This window comes from Melozone crissalis, unplaced genomic scaffold (genome assembly GCF_028551555.1).
Source record: "Melozone crissalis strain CALT ecotype California unplaced genomic scaffold, PUWL_Pcris_2 ptg000014l_1, whole genome shotgun sequence".
NCBI classification, from domain to species: domain Eukaryota; kingdom Metazoa; phylum Chordata; class Aves; order Passeriformes; family Passerellidae; genus Melozone; species Melozone crissalis.
The window spans coordinates 5,971,259-5,994,828 of record NW_026535792.1 but is presented as its reverse complement, the minus strand read 5'-3'; the positions used below and the strand labels follow the sequence as shown (position 1 = coordinate 5,994,828).

The following is a 23,570-nucleotide window of genomic DNA, read 5'->3' as shown; positions in this document are numbered from 1 at the left end:
TGCAACAGGCGTTTCCGTGATGCCTCAAGCATGGCTTCAGCTCCAGGATAGCTTATTTTATCTGTTTGAGGCTTGATACTTGTCATTAACACGAGTTCTGTGGTCCTGCCAGCAGCCCATGCTGCCAAGGTCTCTTGTAGCATCAGCAGACAAAACTACACTGGGAGTTGTCACACAAACAAGTGTGCCCCCTCACAAGTCCCCCCACTGAGGTAATGCTGCCACTTCCCTTCTGCAGCAGCTCCAGGAACCATCAAGAGCTGCTCCTGAGGAGGAAGGAATGAAAATTACTTTGGAGTGTCTGTCTACCACTGGAAACCTGAGAATTTAAAAATTTGATATAAAGTGGAACACACTGAGCATCAGCCTTAATTCTGCTTCATGGAGCATGCAGCCAGAGGGGAATTGCGTGCTGGCGTTCTGGCATCCCGCATTGCACAGAGGAACAAACTCACCCTACGGAGCCCTGGCACAGCTACACAGGGGACACCTACCCAGCCCCACTCCTTGGGGAGCTCCACTTGCACCGTGGGTTTAAGGCATCTCTCCTGGGCACAGACAAAGCCTGTCCTGCAGCCCTGTCACCCTGTCACCTGTCTCCTAACCACAGCCTCTCTGAGGTTTACAGTTAAGAGATGTTGGTTTCCTGCAGTTTCTCTCGCAAATTAGCAACGTTCTGTGCTTTCTGAGCTCCTTTTTGGTCCTGTTTCCTCACACCCAGCCTTTGCACCGCCTCCTCCTCATCCCTGCTGCTGAGGGCTCTGTTGGTACCACCCAGCAGCTCCACTGATGCCCTGGCCATCTGGGGACCTGCACAGTGTCCTCACCTCTGGGAGAGCCATGCAGGAAGGGTGGAGCATGTTTAGCAGCCTGGCTACATGCCATCCATCACCTGGAATATGCTGGTCCTCCATCAGTGAAGTGTGCCTTGTCTGATGGGAATGACTGAGCAGACGTTTGGGAAGGTGAGTTTCCACATCCCTAGGTCAAAATTTCCCACATGGGTAAATTGATGGTCAGAATCAGCACCTTATCCATGTTACACACTGCTTGGCTCTCTGCTCAGTGAACTTTTGGATTTGTTTTTTCTGTCCTTGGATGGGTTTTTGTTTGTTTGTTCGGATTTTTTAAAGTAAACTACTGCCTCAGTATTAAAAAGAAAGGTATGTAAGAAAAGATGGGTTTGGATCTTAAAAACCAATTGTTAGTAGTAGCCCTTTTTCAGTGTGTTTTCAGAAGTGAAAAGCAGTACTTGGGAACTCTTTATTTTTTCAAGAAGGCACATAAACACAGAGGCTCCCTTTCCAAACTACATCTGCCCTGTGCTGTGACTGCTCTAACACACCACCACAGTCACCTTTGCTTGGGATTTGCTCCACACAGGAAAATGTGGAGGATCCTGACTGCCAGAAGAGGGTTTGCCTCCCTTGTTTGTGCAGTTAGGAATGTGGGTGAGTCACTGCTTTCTTTGAGGGATGAAACCTTCCATCCCAACCCCTTATGCCTTTGTTTGCTTTTGGAACTGCAGTGCTGTTGAAGGTAACTCACGCTCCTGTGGCTTCTCTGGGGCTCAGGTTTAACATCTGGTTTCACGCTTTGTATTCCCTTTTTAAAAGCACAGATATGGGAAAATGTATTCCCACATGTGGTCCAAAATCCACGGGATCCTGAGGACCACAGGAGATCAGAGATCAGAGCAGGCAGACCCCCAGGCTGTCCCCAGTGAGCGAGGCTGGTTTCCAGCACCACCAGGGCAGCAGGGTGTGGCTCTTGAATAGAAACATTGCCAATTAAAAGAGGCAATTTACAACGACAAAATTAGAACAGTCTTTGAGGTCATTTCATTTCAGGAAGGCAAGAAAAGCAGAGAAACTAAAAATGTGCTAGAAAGACACAAACCCCCGAGCAGAGTTTTCTAACTTCTCTAGCTTTAAGCTTAGGGACCTGTGGCCATTTTGTGAATGAATTATCTGATTTCAAAGGTTTTTAAATGCCTTGAATGATATTCCTGCTTTAGAAAATGAGGTCCTTACTTTATGGAGAGGCTTAAGCATCAGTTTGAGTTCTTTCTTTTATGTTTTGCAGATTGAAAAAAAAAATATATATAAAAGACTTCATAATTGTGCCATTTTTCTTGGCTGAAATTTGACATCTAAACCTGATCTTTTTTCCATATATAATAGATGGTTTCATTCTTGTGTTGGTTTTGGTTGGTTTTTTTTTAACACTGTAAATCTGCAAGTTATTCCCAAAAGCCCAGTATTTATATTTATTCCATAGCAAGCATGTGACTGGTGTGACTGCATAATTATATCAAAATGAATTTGAGTTTCTTTTGTTGCAAAATGTTCTGAGGCTACAGATACGTTTTGAATGCGTAATAAACTCTGGGTATTGAGATTACAAGAGAAACTATCTGCAAAATCCTATGGATTAAGGTCATGCATGAGATATTTAATTCTCCCTCCTGTGAGGTTTGATTGCAAGATAGTGTGCTCCCACTGACTTCTTAAAATGAGAAAGCTTGAAAAATTGACCAGATTCTGTCAAATTTGCTGCGCTGCTAGTGGAACTGGAGGTGTTGAAGAAATGGGGAACTGTGAGGAAAGGAAGAAGCAGAGACCAGGAGGGTCAAAATCCCTGCTGGTTCACAGCTTGGAAGTGAGGAAAGATAACTTTTCTTTTCTGCCACGATTTGATCTACTATAGAATTCACTATATGAGAGGGGGCAGCTCTTCCCTCTGTTGCTGTGACTGCAGCAGTATCTCAAGGCTGCAGTTGGGAGCAAGGTTCTGTTGTGCCAGGCCAAAGGATGTGTCCTTGAGGGAAAAGGATGCAAAGTGTGGATGGGAGAAATGTAAGGAGCAGAATGGAGGTTGTGGGGGAAGCACCTCAGTCCTATGGAAATTCAGTGATATCTCTTCCCCCCACCCCAATGTATATATGATCAGTCAATACACCACAGAGACTTGATGGAAGGTAAAACTGGGTAAAACTCTCTGGGGGATAGCCAGTCCCCAAGACTATTGCTCTCCTCCACATCTGCCATGAGGTGGATTGAGTGAATTCTTTTTTTATGGAGGTGGCTATTCTGCCACTGAAAATCATCTGATGGGAATAATAACTTCCAGTAACTGATTCTGTCATACAAATGGAGTGTATCCTTATAGAGAACAACAAACCACCCTGGGTTTAAGTTAAATATAGATCAGCTGCATGGACTCCCTCTCCAAAAAAGGTGTGGATGTAACAATTTCACCCTGTTGCAGACACGATTAGTCGCTGGTGTTCTTCATGCCGACTGTAACTAGGGCATCGCTGCTGCCTCACTGCCTGTCCGAAGGGACCTGGGTGGTGTTTGTGCAAACGCGATTGGGCTGAGGAAGGGGTGGAGAAATGCAGCTCTCAGCCCGGGATATATTTAGTGAATGCAGCTGTGGGAGGCAGCAGGAACAAGAGAGCTTTTGTATTGCCTGCGCTCTCACAGCTCACATGCCTAAATAATCTGCTAGTTTCTTACCCATATGTTTCCTCCCCCTGGTCCTCAGTGTTTTTAATTTGAATGTAAAGTTATACTTTAGACGGAATCTTTCCTAAAGCTTCAAAGTGGGATGTGTTACAGTGTTAGCCTTGGTACAGCACTTCAGACGGGGCAACTTGCAACGGCAACTTTCAAGGACACTGGACTTTCTCCATGGAAACTAGGGAAATTTAACTTCATCTTTTAGAGAAGATAGTGATGTTCGAATATGCCTTTCATGTGCACTGCAGAGCTTGCCTGAGGTGGGAGCAGACCTGCAGCGCTGCTGCAGCCCCTCCCAAGCAAATGAAGTCTGCTTCTTGCCAGGGCTGCTGAGCTGTGGTGCAGAGCCTGCTTTTGGCACCCTGGGCACTTCAGTGAGCTGTACAAACTCTGCTGCTCCTCCTGGCATCCCTGGGAGTCTGATCCAATATTCACTGCTACGTCATGGGATAAAAAAGGAGGACAAAAATAGGTTTACTAACCCGCTGGGTCCAGCGGGAGCAGGTTACTGTGGCTGTGCTTTAGGACTAATTTGTCTGTGCTCTCTGGCAATGTTCAGACTTGCCCCCAGAGAAAAAGATCGAGGCTGAGAATTCCCTGTGCAGCTTCTTCCCTGGCTTGTTCAGTGACACATAACAAGCCACGAGCTGGCCTGCCTCAGGCTTTAAAGGTTTATAACAAATCACACTGCAGCATGTAAAAAGAATTTTATTTTATTTTTGGTCTTGTTCTGATGTGGTTAAAGGGTTGAAAAAACAAGACTAGTGCAGGGTAGTGCTGTCTGGATGGTGGAGACATCACATTTAGAGGGAGACAGACTCTGCCATTGCTTTCCTAGAGCTCGTCCCACCTTACGGTGTTTTTTCCACCCACAGCAGCTTTGCTGGGAGATGTTGCAGTGACACACCTGTTCTTGGGCAGAGCAGCACTCTGACCCTTCCCAGCCCACCATGGACAGCATGGATTTGCTATTCCTGTGGCAGGGACCTGATATCCGTATCGGAAATGTACCTCCTGTGAGTGGCTTTTATCGTTCCACCACAGGCCAGCACATCCAGCTTCCATTAAAACTGTGCGGTGTACGTGTGCAGGATAGAGCTGTTTGTCTATCGAAAGTATTTATTAGTGAAGTATAGGAAAAATGCATCTATGAAAAGATCTGTATGAACACGATACCCTGGGAACCCCCACGGTCTTTTCTGTCTCGAATCCCGCGGTCTGCGTGCCCGAGTCTGGCTTTGTTTCCGCAGTTAAATGGTTAACAGGAGCACTAATTGGCTCTGAGCGCTCCAGCCCTTTGCAACAGATTATTGGCATGCTGGTAAGAGCAGCTCCCTTCCTTCCCTTCCCCCTTCATTATAAAAACATGTACTGTAGAGAAACCAAATACCACATGGCGCCCTGCGCCGAGCCCGTCACCGCTCCTGCTCCGTGTTCAGCACAAAAACTCCTTTTATATTTGGGAAGCGGAGGGAGAAAATTCTGGAAAGGCAAGATCGTGGCGATAGCGGCTGAATCGGCACATTTATTTACAGTGTGCAGGGGCTGGAGCCCACAGCCCCACACACCCACACCCGTGCGGGGAGCAGTGCCGGGGGGCCTCCCAAAGCAGAGGGGAAAGGCCGTTTTATGAAGGAGAACTCTCCCCGCCAGGTTTCGGCTTTGCGGGGGAGCCGAGCGGCTGAATGTGAAGAGAGAAAAATAAATGCTTTGCGAGGAAAATAACAAACAGAAAAAGAAGTTGCATTTCTGTTTTCCCGAGGAGCCGTGGGCGTTTTGAGGCAGCTGTCTGCAGAGGCAGGCGCCATTTCGTGAGGCGGCATTAATGCAGCGAGAGCAGACATGTTGTGTTCGTGCAGTTCGGGTTTAAGGTTTTTCCCCTTGGTTTGAAGCGAGAGGCTTATTCATCCTCGTTCAGTCCATAGGGTTTTGTTTTTTAAACTTAAAGGAAAAAAGTTACGACAAGCGAGGAAAACCAGGGAAAAGGGGGAAAATTCTGAGGCTGTCACAGTATGCAAGCAAAATCAGGTCTCTCTCCAGCGGACAAAAAAATCTTAGAGGCGTACATGGTTCCAAAAATGCTATGAACGGTGTGGGGAGGATAACCAGGCTGTACACCCAGCCCAGGTGTGCAGGGAAAATGTGGTACATCAGGAATGTTTTAAATAGAGGATTTTTTTCTGCTACAAAAAAAAAAAAAAAAAAAAAAAAAAAAGGTCTGACTGGTCTGTGCACACACGAAACCGGCCTTTTGTGATTTACGCGAGCTGATTTGACTTGCAGGTTTTGAGATGCCAGTTTTGATCTAAAAGCCCAGACTATTGCTAGTGCTGCAGAAGTGCTCTTTTGATCAAAGGAGAAAATAGGAATCGTGGCAGGAGCGAGCTCAGGCTGATGCCCTTCAGTGCAGAACTCCTGGAATAAGCTGCAGCATTTTCATTAAGGGCTTTTGGTATGGGAGTTGACTTTTTACCACTCCGGGACCTTTCACTTGCAAAATGCATTATAAGGCTCATTTGTTTAACAAGTCTCTGGGAGCTAGAAGAGGGAGAATTAATGCTGGCATTTGGGAATACAACTGATAGTGCTGCATTTGATTTTGGTTTCATGTCATTATTTTCTGCTTTCAGAGTCAGGAAAAGCTGCTCATTTATTTTTCATGTAGCTGTATTTTTTTCTCCTGGCTTCTTAAGGAGGCAGAGCTCATGAAATGGTGCTGTTAAAGGCCTGGAGCTTTTGACCTGACCTTCAGTTTCAACAAATTTCTGTTCTAGAGGTTCTGCACTTTGGGGAAGGCTGCATGTTATAGTGATAAATCAGTGCATCTTCTAAAGGAAGAGCTACACAATGAGTGCAGAGGGTCTCTGTTTTTTTTCCTTGGTGACCCATCAATGACCATCCTGTAGCCAGCTGACCAGTCTGTAATGTGTACCTCAGAAATGTTGCAGCCTCTGTGGGAATATGGTGTGGGACTGGGGATGCTGCAGCAGTGCAGCACACTTGGGTGTGGGGCTCCTGACTCCCAGGAACGCAGCCGTCGTTATTTCAGCTGCTCACAAAAGACTTGAAAACTTCCAGCCACAGTATTCAAATCCCAGCTAGGTTTTCAAGGAGTATTAGTCATATTTAAGACTCCTCCATGTTATGTGCAGCTGAATTTTGCAAGGTCTTTGATCTCCTCGCTCTGGGTCTGAAGGTTCCTTTTTCAAGCTTGTCACCTGCAAAGATTTCTTTCAGATGATGATTCCTTTATTACAGAAAAGCCTCTTTGCCATCTCACAACTATTATTTTTCTTGATTGCCCTTTTTTACTCTTCTAAGGTTACATTCCATCTGCCGTTCAAACATAACCTGGGTGCAGTGCACTGGTGACCAGCAATAAATGTAGAACTCTAGCATGACATTTGTGTATATCCTTGGTTTGTTTGTCTAAGACTGTGCCTTATAATGATAATATAAAGCATAAAATAGTTTCCATGTCTAAAAACCACTTTTTCAGCATATATTAACGTGCCTTTTGGAACCTCTTAGTTAGGTTATGTTTTCTCCTAAACTTAATTCCACATTATTAACAGCACTTGAGTAGACTTCAACATTCCAATTTTGGTTACAATTTTAATTTTGTTCAGTGCGTGTGTGTGTGTGTGTGTGTGTATGTATATATGTATATACAAGAAGATAATCCTTTATTAATCTTTTGAGCAGAACAGTTTTCGTTTGTGCAGGAGAAATCTTGTGCCTGAATGTTCATTATCAGCACCTGATATGCTAGCCTGGAGCACAATAGCTTAATAATGGGAGTTTAAGGAGGGGGGAAAAAAAGCTAGTTATTAAAGTCACAGTGTTTCATTTTCATGCATGTTATGATTGTAAATTATTCAAGCATTTGCCTTTAGCTTCTACGCATACGAACTTATGCTCTCCACACATTTTTTTCCCCAAAGTGTTCTATGGTTTCCTTTGTATTGCACCCCAGGTTGGAGAATATAAATGTACTGTTTAATATCGGTAGCATGTGTGCCTCGTTACAAGAAAATCTGAGATAGTTTCTAAATTAAAAGCATTTTATTTTGACCTGTTTGTTTCTACTTCTGTCTCATGTCTGGTCTCTTCATAGCCAATATTCTGTTTTAGGGAAGGTTTTTAAAGGCATACTGAAGGAGAGGAATAAGAGGTGAAGTACCTAGCACAATTTATATTCTTTGTTTTGCCATTATTAATAAAAATATGAATGAAAAATAAGTGTTGGGAAAAATTAAAATAATGGTGTTGCAATTATATCTGTATGTGCAAAGCTACAACGTGCTTGCTCTTACTCTTGAAATTCAGACCTCTGCTTTAGGTTTTCTTTCCCTTCTACTGACTGGATTAATTCACTTCAGTTGCATTTTCCAAGTACTGCCGTACATGTTCATCCCTAATTCACTTCATGTGCTTCCAAATCCTTAGGACAACATTCAGTTTAGACACCAAGAAAAAACTGGAGTGATTCCACGGGCCTAAGTGTAATTACTCAGCCCTGAATTAAAGGCACAGGCACATAACTTATGTTCCATGGGTTTAGAGTAACAAGAAGATATCAAATTCTCAGCTTTTGTCATTAAAGTAAATGTTTCTACACTTAAGACACATTTGTAGAGAGAAGTGATAGATTCTGGTTAGATGCATGATTAAATCTTGAAGAAAATAAATCTTGTTTTGGGCACATAGAACCTTGTTGGGATCTTCCTTTGGGTGAAATGGCAATGAAGGTGACAGTCAGATTTTTCAGGTGGCGATCAAGCACTGTGCGTGTCTCAGCCAAGATGTCTTGTGTTTGCTCTGCTGCTTTAATTGCACAAAAAGCCATTGACCTAATTTTGTGACAGGATTGTACCAGCAGTGTTTTCTAGGGCTGCTTATGTTTTGTCACAGCTCACCACCTAATATAAAATTTCAACTATTAAAAAAAAACGTGCACTGTGAATGTTTTTAAGCTGAGACAAGATTGTCACCCTTGATGGTTGGTCAGAGAGAAGAGGAGTATTTGTTTCAGCGTGAAAATCTCTTGTCTGCAACAGTTAGGGCTGGTAATTCTGGAGTTTATGTGCCTGACATGCCCAGAGCTGCTCTAGTCCCTGGGCTGATGAGCTTTCTGAGTTGGGTAAAGTTCTGGCAGGAGCCAGTTTTTAATAAATTGACCGTAAAAAGAAAATATAAAAGCTCATGGGAAACATCAGCCTGACACGAGCTGTTTCTGTTCAGGTGACATTCTAATCCAAGTGTGTTGATGCCTCACTACAGCAAAAATTGGACTCCACATCTAGCAAATATTGACAAATACGAAGAAGTTTGTTTTGAGCTACTACATAAGTGGTCTTATATATATGGTGCACTACAACAGGGTGATTCAGTGCTTTGTCACACTGTCTATGAAATAAAAAAAGTATATGCTTGTAAGATTACAGAAAAAAAGGTACCATTTCTTTTCCCTGCATGTGGCAATTTACTGAATAATGCATCATTTTGTCAACTTTTATACACCAATCAATAAATGCCCTATGGTGCCAGCTGCACACGGGAGATGAGAATGAAGATCATTATAGAAACAGGCTTGAAACTTGCTTGAAATAAAAATCCCAGTTCTGTACTCACGGTTTTGGAGACCTGGGCTGTTTTTCTTTTCATTCTAGAGTAGCTGTAATTTATCTTGTTCAGTCTGAGTGAAATTCCTCATGTTTGCAAGGCTGGTATGAAACCCTTTGCCTCCAAAACTCCAAAGGAGATGTACCAAGAAAATATAGTTGTTGTTACAATCATCATCATAACTTTCCAAAGTCTCCACTAGCACTCAAATGGAGAGAGTGTAAAAATAAAAATTAGAGCTCATAGTTGGAATTTTATTTTGTCCTCGATTTTGTCGTGTAAACACATATTTGTGCTAATCCTGTTTTTCCCTTTCTGATCGTATTCCTTAAACACTTAAGCAATCCAGCTTTACTGGCTTTTGCAGGAAATAAGTTTCAAGGACGGTCAGGTAAATGCCTTTGGAAAATGAGTTTTAAATGTGCATAAGGAAATAATCACGCTAGAATTTCAAATTATCTGAATTTACAAAAAAAATTAATTTCATTGTCTAGATCTTCTAAAAATTTTGCAGCTACATTTAAAGTCAGATATTCTGAAGATTTGGCTTAAAAGTTATAAAATGTTCTGACTCATTATGTAACAATTCCATAACATATTGGAAAAATGGGAGAACAGTATCTATTTTGAAATGTAAGATGGGATTAGGCTCCCTTAATTGTGCTGATGTTTTTGTTTTGGGGTTTTTTTTAAACAAACTCTTGATAAAACAATGACCACAAAACACTCCCGTGACTCTGCAGACTGTTTCCAGCCAGAATGGTGAGATAAAGAACACTGCCTGCAGCTCCTATCATTTAAAGTGATTTTAAACCCTATCACCACATTTAATCCTTGTATGGTTCCAGTCCTGCAAGTTTGCAGGCAGGGAACTTGATCAGTCCAAGTGTGTAAGCCAGGTCACAGCACCTGCCTTGGTGTGCTGTGCCTCTGGCATTACAGTCCCTGGGAAAGGCGCACTTTAATTTCGTATTTGCTTTCAAAGGTGATGTCAGCAGTAAGCAATAATTTTTTTCATGTAAGGAGACATGTAATACCTTGTTAACAGTTTTATAAATGCCAGTGTCTAAGTGGAGACAAGTAAAATGGTCAGTATTTTTCTACCATGTCCCAGTCCTCTTATAAAAGTTTTCCAAGCCAAGCAGAATAGTTTGTTACCTAAAAGGCAACCTTGAAGAAACAGAACATTCCATACAAGAAGTAGGGGCTAAAAAAGGGGGGAAAGAAAACAGATTTGTTGTTCCAAGCTCCAGTGGTTTACTTTGAGAAGCAATTAAACATATTATTATCCTATCACCCACATTATTTAAGTTTGAAACAGTCTAGAGTTTTAAGCTCTCTTAAGATTTCACCAGAATAAGGACTACAGCTTCTTTCTGACTTTCTTATACCTCTAAGGCTGCCATTTAAGGCAATAGCTGTGTGTTAGACATTGGCCAAATACAGCATAAATACCTTGACTAAGGTGGTCTCTATTTCTTACCTCCAGTTAAGATGGCAACAAGGGTTGGTTTGAAGATGATCTGTAATAGAAACGAAGAACTAAAAGTCTCAAGCCTCCTTAAGAAAAGTGGATTTGATTTCCCAAGAAAAATGTGTGTATACTCCCTAGTGGAGTTAATATAAAGCATAATAATTAATCCTCTCACTAGACAATAGTTGCTGGTCTGCAATTTGCTTTATTGTACACAGGAACTCATGCAAAACTGCAACAGCGAGGTGTGTCGGTTGTTAAGGAGCTCTTAGATCTAAACTTTGATCTCAGGCCACAAGATCATGTGTACAGTAACGGTACTGACTTTGATACATTGCGACCAACAAGCTAAAAATTTGCTTCAGAGAGACCATTAAGTCCCAAAAAATATGTTGAATCCATTTCTGACTTCCATTTCATCTTTCTACTTTTTATTAATAACTTACTTTTCTTTGAAAGCAGGAATAGACAGAGCTGAATCTTGGTTAAAATGGCTTCATTCTGAATAAATTGAAAAAACACTGGGGTTTGGCTTAGATTGAATGATTTTTTTCTTTACCATATGTTTATAACACTGATAAGAATTTGTTTCTAATTATTCATAGTAATAAATCTTTTTTTTGCTGCTCACAAGGTTCATCGTTCTGAACATGAGCCCCACAGAAGTGCCAGCAAACCCCCCCATATTAACATAATCTCAGTTTTCAGTGTTAAAGCCCAGGAAGAAAAAGGGCATATGTAAAAGTTCTCTTTATGTGTGTCGATGTGTTTGCAATTATTCATTACCGGCTGGAGCAAAAGTCTGGATTTCAGCTCCAGTTCCAGACTTGGAGCAGAATGAGCAGCATGAGTTCATTGCTACAACTGAGTGTTATCCTTGCTGCTGCAGGGTTTATTGCTTGTGACATTAGCAAAAAGCTTTAGCTGGGATCAATACAGTGGAATCATCTTCACCAGTCACACAGGGAATGTGGTTCCATGCTTAGAAGGTGAATTTGTACCTACTTGAGCAGTTACTGTGATTTTCATAGTCAATTACTGAGGAAGGAAACAGAATGGGGGAGGAAAAAAAAAGCAGATTGTTTGACCAACATGTTACAGGTTATATACAAAATCTGAAAATAGAGCCCCTGCTTGATTCAGGACAAAGTGATAACTTCAATAAACACCCAGTTCACAGGAAGTTAAATGCCTCCCACAAACAGCTCGCTGTGCTCAAAGGGCATTCCATATCCTGTTTGCGTATTCTCTGTGCAAGTAATCTAAACTATTCTGTTTGGCCTAGGGCCTAGGAAATTGGCATTGATTTCTTCTGAAAAGTGAGAGGTTTGGTTGAAGAAAAGTTTGGTGACTTTTCTTCAGTCTTGTTCAGACTCCTGTTTTCTACTTCAAAAGGCAGATATAACACTTAACCATTTTGTCCAGTATTTGCCTTTCCAACCATTTTGTCCAATATTTGTCTTTCCATTATATTTGTGTCTCCAAAGATCTGTGGGCCATGCTGTATAACAAAGAATAAACTGCTTCACCAACCTTTTGGTGTCCTCTTGTACAGAGGGCAGGTTGGGACAGGGACACTGCCCTGTGGGATCACAGTGTGCCTTTCTATGTTGTCCCTAAGGGATAATAACATGGGGCTGGGGGAAGGAAGGAAGGTTCTAGAAGAAAACAGAGTACCAGAAAGTCAGGTTTTGTGCCTCCATCTGGAATTCCAGCCACAGACGCAATCTCAGAAAATAGTTCCCAAATTAGTAATGGAAACATTAACTTGTGTCATTATTTTAGACATGTGGTTCATAAAATATGGCTGAAGTGTTTGGTCTAATGATACACAAAGGAAGAAAATGTGTTATCTGAAAAAGAAGGAATGAACTTCATAGAGGAAATGGCAGTGTAGAATTTCCTCTATGCTGAATTTAGGAGGGAAAAGATGGGGTAACTGCAGAGGCAGTAGGAATGAGAATTTTGTTCCACTGTTTCATTGGAAGAAGAATGCAAACAGTCTGTTCCTGGTAAGGAACAGCAACACCATGGCTCTGCGGAGTGACTGTGCTTGTGTTCACCTCCATGCAATTGCTCAGGGCAAGGAATGGAGGAGGACATGGATACATGGAAGGATTTTCACAGCTGCTTCAGGTCTTGGTGCCCAGGAAGCAAAAGAGCAGTGCTGCACATATTTAATGAAGATTTAGACTTTGAGTAATTTTTTGGTTACACATAGCAGCAGTAGAGTAACAGACTTCCAGAAACATTTGTCTATAAATTTGCATAGGGTTGTTCTGTTGGGTTTTTTTTTTAAGAGGAACAGTCTATTAGACTAGACAGTCTGGTACAGCTAGAGAAAATCAGATAACAGTCTGAGCACACAGGTTAGGTCTTGTTCAGGCACAATCTCAACTCTCCTGGCTGGAATCACACTACTCTTACAAGGCACTATTATGTCTAGAATCTCTGATCTCTTTTCTCCCTTTCATCTGGTTATTGCAAGTGATCATGCACGTATTCTGCTAGAAACGTTCTTGTGTTTTGAGAAGAAACAAGAGAAAGGCTGGAAATTTTACATGGAATTTCTAATCTTGGTCTTTGCTGTGAAGTTTTACCATGCAGGATTGGCTGAAAATGCTGACATAAGAAGTGCTGTTGCTAAACCCTGCTTTCATCTGGATCCTGCCTCATCCTTCCCTCTTTTTTCACTGCTGGTGGTTTTCCAAGGAGGACAACCTCTGAGTTCTGTCCATGCACGCACCTTTAAATACAGTTATAGCTGAGCAGCTCTACTGAGAGCAAGGGGATTGGCCTTTGCAGGAATCTAAATGGGAAACAAGTATGGATAGCAGAACAGGCTTTCTGCTATCCATAGTCTCCGTAGACTAGAACTTAAATAAAAAAAAAAAGGCATTCAAAAAAACTTTTTAAAAAATTGGCATTTTGCCCCTTTTCAGTGAGAAGCTGCATCAGCTCTTTTGTACCACCACTGATTCCTTGACTGGAGGTTCCCATGCTGTGGCACCTTTATGTGGGACATCACCATCCCTTCTCTGAAGATGGTAACACCACTGTCTACAAGTAGTAGATATCCCCAGCTCTCCTATACACGAGGTCATCTTTGCTCTGTCTTTTGAAAGGAAATACAACTCTTGGCTCAAAATCATAGGTATTAATTCTTTTCAGCTGGTCACTTCCTCGTGGTTTTTCCAGGACTCAGCTCAGGAGAGAGCTGCCAAAGTCCAACTGTGTGATCTCTAGTGCCAGACTGGATCCTGAGGCCTTCCATAATCATTTGAAGTATTGTTAGTTTAATCCTGTCATAATTACCCAGGTTCATTCATATGAAAAAGGAAGACGTGGACAATTTCTTTCTGCTTTTAATGGAGTCACCTGGATAAATGAACGAAGGTGAAAGGTGTGCGTGTTATTCAAAGTGACTGCTGAAGTGAAACTTTCTATCAGTAAAACTGATATAAATATCAGTTCTGTCATGTTTTCTGTGTGTGCTTCTTGCAGAGGGCACCATAACTGGGGCTGGTACAGGATTCATGGCAGTGACCAGGAATGTGAGGGATGCCTTTCCATCTTGTTGATATCTGAAGTGGTTTCCATGGCTCTAGTCAAAACAGGAGACAGTGTCCTGGTGAGGCTGGCACACTATGAGTTTCTATGGTGTTGGCTGAAAAAAGCAGGATACTTAGTTTTATTTGTGCGTCTGTTTCTGAGCAGCATTAATGGGGATTGATGTGGCAGACGGGTAGGTGACTGGGTTGTGCTCGCTCTGTGCCCCAGCCGGGCTCTGGAGCTGAGGGTGCACGACATCGGGGTGTATCCCATCAGAACAGAGGGGTTCGAGGCCCCCTTTCTCCGTGGGGACCCTGCCGGGTGAGCTGTCCCTGGCTCATGTCAAGGGCAGATAACAGAGGTGGTGTTTGTGGAATGGCGGCAAACGGGGCCGTGAGATGCGGGGCGCCAGCAGCCAGCTCAGGGGGCTGAGCCACGCTGTGTGTCAGTGCAGGCCGGCAGTGGCAGCATGAGCAGTGTCTGCAGTGGGGTCTGGCAGCGCTCGGGCTCGGCGGGGTCAGGGCTGTGCTGGCCAGTTCAGGTGGGACGGCCCGGCCAGGTGGGGCTGGGAGGGGGCGGCGGCCGCTCCTGCTCCCGCTCCCGCCTCCCCCTGAGGGGCGGCTGCTGCGGCCGGCGCGCGAGGAGGCGGCGGGAGCCAATGGGGGGCGGCCGAGGCGGGGAGCGCGGGCCAATGGGAGGCCGCGGCGCCGGAGCGCGCGGGGCCCGGGCGGGGGGAGGCCAATGGGGAGCGGCGCGCGGCGCGCGCGCAACCGAGGGCGGGGAGGGGCGGGGCGCGCGCGCGGTGCCGCCCCTTCCCCGCCGCAGTGAGGAGCGACCGGGCGGCCATGTTGTGCGGGGGGAGGGGAGCAAGGAGTTGAGAGGAGACGGCGGAGGCTCCCTCACACACACGGCACAAGATGGCCGGGGAGCAGCCGCAGCTCCCGCCCGTCTCCCGGCGCTGTCCCCGCCGCTCGCGCCGGAGACGTCCGGCGGGCGCCCTCGGTGCCGCTCCCGGGCGCCAAATCGGGCCCGGCGCTCTGTGGGCTCCGGGGCTTCGGAGGGCGGCGAGCCGGGCTGCCGAGCGGGGCAGCCGACGGTCGGGCAGCAATGGCGCCGGGCTGCCGAGCGCTGCCCGCGCCGCTCCCTCGCCGGGCGGGCGCGGGGCCGCCCTTGGCCGCGGGCAGGGAGAGCCGGGAGCAGCGCCCCGTCCTCGGGGCCCCGGGTGCCTGTCAGCGGGCTGCTCTTCGCCGGGTAAGTGCCGGAGTCTCCGGGCTCCTCATTGTCCTTTGTCCTTGGGAGGAAAAACAAAATGTCCTTGGAGCCGGGAGGGGGAGGGGGCGCTGGCTCCCCCTGCCCCCTCCTTCCCCCCCCGCCGCTCGCTGAGGGGACCTGCGGGTACCCTCGGGGACCCCCGTCCGTGCCCGACACCCGGCTGCGCTGAGGGGCAGCGGCGGGACACGGGGAGCTCCGGTGACCCTCGGCGGCTGCGGGCGCTGCCTTCGCTCTCCTGCAGCACCCGGGAGGCTCCGCACGCCCTGTCCCCGATGCAGCCCCGGGGACAGCCCCGGCGGGTTTTGGCTCCCCTGTGCAGCACCGAGCACAGGGGGGGCTGCAGACCGGTTCCCCCAGCGCAGCGTGCGAGGGGGGTATCTGCAAACCAGCCTGGAACTCCAATGCAGCAGTGCGGGGAGGGGGGAGAGGTGAAGGCTGTACGACAGCATCCCTGAAATGTTTAGCCCCGTGTCTGTGTAAAGAGCGTTTCTTGCCCGTCGCTGGTCGGATGGGGATGTGTTTTCGTAGTTTCTAAGAACAAAGACGCCATGTCCTTTTCTCTTAAAAATAAAACTTGGAGTGGTTTTTCTGTGGGGTGTTGGCTTTTAACTCTTTGTAAACCAGTAAGAGAAACGGGCTGCAGATGAGACCGATCGGTACTTTATGAAACAATAGAGAGAAATTGATTTCACTGGAGAAACAGCAATTCAGGTGCAGAAGTTTAAAAGAAAACTCCTGGGAATTACGTGCAAATTTGATTTTGCAATTAAAACGGCAGTGTAGAAACTTAAAAGCTTGAGAAAAACAAAGCTCGGTCATGCCAAGTCTACCGTTTAAAGTTGGCAAAATACTACAGTTGTGATTTAGGCGACACTACAAAAAGAAAAGAGTTACTTAAATACGAATTACACGATAAGGAAACGGATGAGTTTGTGTCTGACATGGAAGGCTTTTAAAAAACATTTAATGGGTATCACGTTTGTTTTTATTATTCAGTTTGTAGGTTTTTCAGAGATCTCACAGTTACTTCTCTTTACAAAACATTTTAATCGTCCTTTCGGTGTTCTGATAATTTAGAAGTTATACAAGACCTATTGCAAGACTTTCTAAAAATGCAAGTTTAAATGTAATGGCAGACGTTTGTTTTGGGTTGGCTTGCGTTCAGCAATTACCAATTTAAGGGTAAAATTGTAATTTTAAATATATAAAAAGTCCCTGTAGAAGAGCAAAAGGTAAATACTAAAAACTTTCGTTTTAATTGGAGGTTGTGTATAGCCATATTTGTTGGCTTTTAATCGTATACGCTTGTGCAAGGTTATAAAACTCTTGTGCAGATTTTAAATACTGCAGTTGGAGGTAAATCTACATTTTTCGGTACTTCCTCTGCAAATAAGAATCTGTCATTGCAACAATTGAAGTTAGCCCATTTTTTGGAAATAGAAATACAAGTTCTAGCAACCACTGGACTTCTGTCACCTTTATGCCAAGTGTTCGGTGGCTTTATTTGAGATTTGGATTGTGGTGGTTTTATAACCCCAGCAACAGTTCTGCAGTGTAGAACAGGTTCTGGCATACACACTTTGCCCTAAAGAAAGTTCTAGCTTTAGGTGGGTGTCTGCTGGATTTGTCTTAAGTATATTACAGGATAATTTTTAAACAGTTTTGACTGGTTTATTTTAATAAAATAAAAATAAATTAGCAGGTAATTGTCCAGACAATAAATTACTTGCAATTCATAATGTGTTTTATTTAATACTTCTGCGGCGGGTTTTTTATGTTTAAGGTGTAGGTGTTTGAATTTATATATCTTTTAATCCAGCATAAAAATGGTTTTTAGAATTGTATATTTACAGAATGATTCTACACTTCTAGAGTATGAAGTAATGCTGGTGATAGATAAAATTGCTGCAAAATAAAATGTTATGGCTTTTCACAAAAGGCAAGAAAAGTTGGCTAGAGGTTGTGCAAATATGGTGTTCCTTGTGTTAAAAGAACGTAGTTTGAGATCTGATTAAAGGTTAAAGAAGCTGAAGGCTTTAAAACCGTATTCTAAAGGGCAAAAAAGATGTTTTTTGGGGAGATGAAATAACTTAGGACTTAAAATTCAGAGAAGCTGATGACAGAAGCCATTTTAAAATAACCTTGCTATCAGCAAAGGTTTTATTTAATTTTGTATAGTGTACTGCTAAAGATTTTAATGTGGAAAAAAAAAGTAAAAGGGCTGAGGGATATTGTGTGATAAATTACTCAGTAAAAAAAAAAATCTTAAATTGGAATTTTAGCTTTAAGTCTTTCAAAATTAAAGTAATGGGAGACAGAAGAGCTGACTGCAGTTCTTCATGAAAAACACAGATCATGCATGTTGTGTGTCAGTCACTCATCTCCAGTGGGTTTTTCTTCAGCCAGGAGTGTGCAGCCCCTCATACTTTTATTTTTCAGAGTTCAGTTCAAAAGGCAGTTACTGTGATCATAAGTTTTTCTCAACTTAATAATTATCTAAAGATTGATAGATTTCAGACATATGACTAACCTGCTTTTCTAAAACAAAATACTGAAAATTTCCATACTTTGTTTTTCAGGTAGGATTTCGTGAACAGAACCTTATTTCCTGATAAGCTTCCAGAGGATTCGTTCATGCCTTATTTTCCTTAGGTAAGAATGCTTATACCTTGTGTTAGTGTATTCATTTCCTTATTTTATTGTTTTTGAAACTGGAAATTGCCTTTTTGCTACTGTGCAGATGTGAAGAAGAAAGAAATCGAATTTTTATATGGAGGGGACACATTTTATAAATTGTCTTGACTTCTAAAAAGCTTTTCTTTGCAGTTACAGGTAGATTATCTTCATATAATGTCACTCTTACGTGCTGCTTGGGTATCAATTTCAGTTTACTAAGGCTATTTAATAAGTGGACTGTTTATTTTTATAATATATGGGTGCTATATACATTTATTGTATTTGGTGGAAAAGGACAGTATTTGCATATAAACTGAAGTTCTGTGTGTCCTGTTTCACCAGTGGAAACCTGCATTAAACTTGGAAATTATTTTCGTTTTTTACTTAATGAGTTTGTAGCATTAATGTTTGGGGAAATTGTAGAATTGGTATTAGAAGGTAGTAACCCAAGACTTCAGGAATTCATAGAAAAGGAGATTTTTGGGGGCCTGTTTCGTGTTTTTGGGGACTGGTGTTTAACAACGATAGGATACGGGTTTTGTACTGTTGGTAAAACTTTGGTTTATTCAAAGACATTTCCTTTACGTGTTTTCAGAAAGTTTGTCAGTCAAAAATGTAAAGACTTAAGGAGCTTGTGTGTACCTTGTTTTCAGACAAACCTGGTTTTGTTGTTTTTTATCTTTAAGGGCTATTACTGGATATGGTTCTTCCAAAGATTCAGATGACTGGTTGGGCAAAAGACCTTGAGCAAAATTCTGTACTGTGCATGCCAGGTATGTTACACTGCTGTGGGGTTTCGTTTATTTTATGTTTTTTGTTTTTTAATCATCCTGGAAACAGTTTTTTCAAAATAAACATTAAACATTTAAGTTTAAGTGTTTTAGCTTGTTGAATTTATTTTCTTTTGAGCTTGGTGCATTTGGAAGTTGTTAGTATGTACGTACTACAGCAATGTTAATGTCTCCTGCATCATTGAAGATTTTGTGTTCACTCACAAGTACAACTTTTTAACAATCTGCTATGACCATGTTGACATGTGGTGAAGCCAGAGGATTGTCATCTCCTAAGGATATTGTCTAATGAAACTTCAGGAATGCTTTTCTTTAGTTCAAGGTATTGGTTTATTAGCAAGGGTCGCTCATAAGTTTTTCCTTTTCGAGAAATTGCTTATACAATAAACTTTAAAATTCTGGTTTTGGTGTAAATTTTTTTCTAAAAGCCTAAAGTGGTACCCCAGTTGTTACGAGCTATCTTGCTCTCCTTGCAGCGTAAACAAAGCATCTTTTCAATGTTTATTTTTTGTTTTTACACTTCAGATTCTGCATTTAGGATCAGAGTAACCTTTGAGTTAGCCTTTTAGCTCTCTGTAATTAAAAGTGGGGGATCCTGTTTGCCTGTGTTAACTGGTTCCTTTTCACAGCCTCCCGTGCTCGTGTACTTCTGTGCATACTCAGGACCTCAAAGCGTAAGGCGTCTTCACGAGGACACATGTATCAGGATTCCCAGAAATACTTTTCATGATTTGCTTTTTCAAGTTACATAATGCATCATGATAACCAAATAATAATACAATTGTGAGCCCCCACCTGAGTGCAGCTGGTTTTTTTTTTTTTTTGCTTGGCTGAAGCCTTCAGTCTGTTCACAGAAAAGAGATTGTACACAATTTTCCATAAGCTTTACAAAAACGTCTCTTCAGGTTGTAATAAACCTTTATCTGCAGTGAGTCACTGCTGATGTTAAAGGTAGAGTTCAAATTATATTTATAGATATTGGACATGTGCCACCATCATGGATGTCCTGCAGCAAACACAGCTAACGAGCAAGGTGATATGTCAGAATGTTCCTGCAACTTCATCGTGTGACTGTGTGATGGCAAGTGTGAGAACTAGAAGTTTCTGTTAGAAATTATCTCATACTTTAAGAACAACCGGCCATATCTAAAATCCCACGTAAGTTTTCAGTTTAGAGGGTCAAAAATCACAGATACTGCACAGTCTGTTACGATAAAGGCAAGCCCAGCCTGGGTCACACAAAAGTCTGATAATGCTGATGGGATTGAACCTGTCACACTTGACTTATATTCCTGGTATTAAATTCTGAAATGTCTGAATCTGCAATTTCTAACTGATCTGCTCTTAACAAAAAAAGAATAGCAGAGTAAAAATTAGAAAATCACAGTGCTCAAGAGCGGATCTTGCCCGACCTGGGTGTTTTATGATAACGATGGAATTCAGCACTTTGGTCTTGACGGTCTTGCATCTTTCCAATATTGTCCTAATGCTGAATAGACATTACAATAAAAGCAGCTTTAACTTTTGTGAGCTCTTCAGAGCTGCCTTTTCTTGCAAGAACAACTTGTTTTCAGCTCACAGTGGCTTCCCCTCTAGGAAAGTAGACCTCAGTGTGTTAGATGCACACTAATGGGACTTGAGGGAAGTTCCAGGTTCATGGCTACGCTGCAGCGTGCTCGAGAGGATTGGCGGGGCTCAAGGAGAATCTCTCAGCTTGACTCCAAGCCTCCTTGGTAGAGGAAGCTGTTCCTCTGTGGGGACACAAACCCCTGTTAAATATTCTCATAGAACAGATTCTGGTGGCATTGACAGCATACATGGAAGAACATTGGTGGGGTGATACACGTTGTCTTTGCCAAAATACTTTGTTAATTAAATAATACAAGAGAAAATAGAAAATGGGATACCAGCTCATAGCTTTTGGGTGTCTGACCTCACCTCTTGCTGAAAAAGGAGATGCACTGTGTGATGGTTAGTGCCAGTCTTTGGGGGAAGGAGCCATGCACCTATGAGGCCGGGCATGTTTGGTGTGATAGGCTGTACTGTGCTAGGAGTGTCTGTAATTTAATACAAAAATAAGCCACAGCTGTTAGATAACCTAGAGAAAGTAAATTCAGGTTTATTTTTAAATAGGGGGTGGATTTTTTTAATCATCCAGACTACAACAATTATAGTAGGTAGTCTGATTAAAAATTTTGACATTAGATACATGAAGTAGAGCTGTTAACATGAAAAGTTGTTTTCTTTCAGCCATGACTTGTATTCCCAAGCTCTGGTTTCTGGCTTGTGACATAAACCTGTAGCTTTGGTGATTTATTCTGTAGTTTAAGAGTGAATGTGTTTCAGATATAAAAATTAAAGACTCAGAATACAGGGGCTATATTCTACAGTCGTGAAAAAATAACTAATGTGAATGAAATTTAATATATTATCAACATCCTCATGCTGTTTTTACAAAACTCATTGTTTGGTTTGTCCACTCACTTCCCAGAAGAGAAGTGTCACTACTACTCACGATACCACTCTGACACACCAAAGATTCCTTTTGCACAAGTGTGCTGAGGTCAGAAGAACAAAAGTCTGGTGGAGTCTTCATAACCCTGTCATTAGAGGAAGGTGCTTTGTGGTGGCAGCCATGTTAAATATTACCCTCATTAAGGTTTCTGTCAAACTACCATAGCTGTGTGCCTGCTCTAGAACTAAAGAAAACAAAAACCGACTTGGAAGCAGTGACGGATGTGTGGCTGTGCCAAGAATTATTAAAAATGGCTGAGAGCTGTAAACTGAGAGTCCTCCAGTCATTAATTGTACCTGCCTTGATATAGATTGTAGTTTCTAAGTGGCCTTTTTTGAGTGAAATGCTTCAAAGGGCCCGAGTAACACTTGTTTCCCTGGTTCATTTTCCATGCCTTGGATGACTGATGGATGCCTCCTGGCTGATCAAGGTCCAGCAGCCATGTTGTGTTCCTTGTAAAATGGTGGATGGGCACTTCCCAGAAGTTCTGTGCTTCCATTTAATAGCAGCTGCTTGTGCACATTCAAATACATACATTTAAAAATACCACTAATGCATTTTAAACCTCTAAATTTCACATGCATTAGGATATTCTACATCTTTCTGCCAGCCTACTGCTATTTTTCTTTTTTCATTTCCCTTTTTTAAGTGTTTTTTCATAGTAAGAGTTTCAAGTAAATTACATCAACAAAGAAATTGCAATCCTCCTCGTCCCATATTTCTTTCTCTACCTCTGAGTAGCTGTCAAGGGGAAGAGAAGAATTTAGAGGATTGCACAGTAGGCTGTCACTGGATAGGTTCATTAATTTTTATGTATTTGAGGCTGTATTTCAATATAAGTAGATTCTGAAAGATGACAAGGGAAGTGGTTTGCTTGTATGTGTCAGGAGGATAAACTTGAATGCCTTGCTTCATGTAGTTGAAATTTACCCTGAAAAGGGGGTTCATGAGTTGTTTTAGTGTTTTAGGTTCTTTCTACCTTTGCTTAAGGTAACTGTGATTAGGAATTTATTGATACAGATTGCCAGTAGGCATTTTCAGGGTCAGATTTCCACATTGAACTTTGCTCATACATGAGTAACATAGATAGCATAGATAGTTTGTTCTACATAAATGTTACATAATTGCCCTCCATCCCGCAGATACCTCCTCTCAATAAAAAGAGCATTTTATTTTCTATTGTGAAGGGCCAGTTAGTTTGCTTAAGCATATTTCCACTTGATGCCTGATTGATCTTTTTGAAAAACTTCTAAGAATATCTTTTTTGTTGTTTTTTCTCAATGAATTTGTGGATTGGGTCTGAATTTCTTGGGTTGTTTCCAGGTTCTTTAATAACAGGTTCCTTAGTGATACTTTAATTTTTTATAAAAATAACTTGTCCAGCACATGCTGTGAGCTGGGAATGGTTGGGTTTTTTGTGTTTGTGGGGGGTTTTTGTTTGTTTTTTTTATGAGGGCTTTTGTAATAAAAGCTAGTGCTTGGTCTTGTAGACCTCAAGGTCTAGATCTCTTTTATTTTTAAATTTATTTTAATTCAAGTGTTTTAATATCCTATTTTCCCTACAGATGTGTTCAGGAACTGATTTACTCACTGTAGCGCAAAATAGCTGCTCTTGGTTGAAGCACTGGTAAGTTGTTATTCCTAATAACATTTACTTTTTAGCTTTAATAAAGGCCCAGCAAGCACACATGGCTGTAATGTTTAAGTGGCTGAAGGCTTTGGCTGAGTACATTCTGAAGGTCATTGGTGTGTGGCCATGTGTGCTTCAGAAAAGCTGAAAAGGAGCCTGGGTCATTCCTGCTGGCCCTGGGGAAGTGAGCAGTGCTTGGATAGTGCTCTGTCCCTGGCTGCCTGCAGAGCAGCTTTCAGAGCTGATTGTAGTTTGGGGGCTTCCACGATTTGACTCCAGATTGCACTGGGAACTTTAATATCATAGTTGTGCTTGTTCAGAAGAGTTTTTGGTTTGCAGATGTCTGTCTCTAGAGAGGTACTACACACAATTTGGATAACAAATGGTGTGGAAAGTATAGCAGGAAGAACTTGCTGTACAAGCATCTTGTGTTGTCCTTATGCTTCTGTCAGGATCAGTGGGAGCCTTTGAGCAGGCAGTAACTGTCTCCTGTTCTACAATTGTTCTGTTT

General features: G+C 42.5%; 1 protein-coding gene across 4 annotated transcripts in view; it reads left to right on the top strand.

Annotated features, from left to right (window-relative positions):
• Positions 1-872: 872 nt before the first annotated feature.
• The window catches only part of CHD2 (chromodomain helicase DNA binding protein 2), an 83,916-nt gene continuing 61,218 nt past the window's right edge, over positions 873-23,570 (top strand). For 3 of the 4 annotated variants that reach the window (XM_054272964.1, XM_054272966.1, XM_054272965.1), the window contains exons 1-4: positions 15,303-15,426; positions 18,027-18,099; positions 18,810-18,896; positions 22,995-23,056. The gene's annotated coding sequence lies outside the window, so the exon portion shown is untranslated. Of the gene's footprint in view, positions 966-15,302; positions 15,427-18,026; positions 18,100-18,809; positions 18,897-22,994; positions 23,057-23,570 lie in introns of those variants that run through there. The other variant, XM_054272967.1, reaches the window with a different exon arrangement.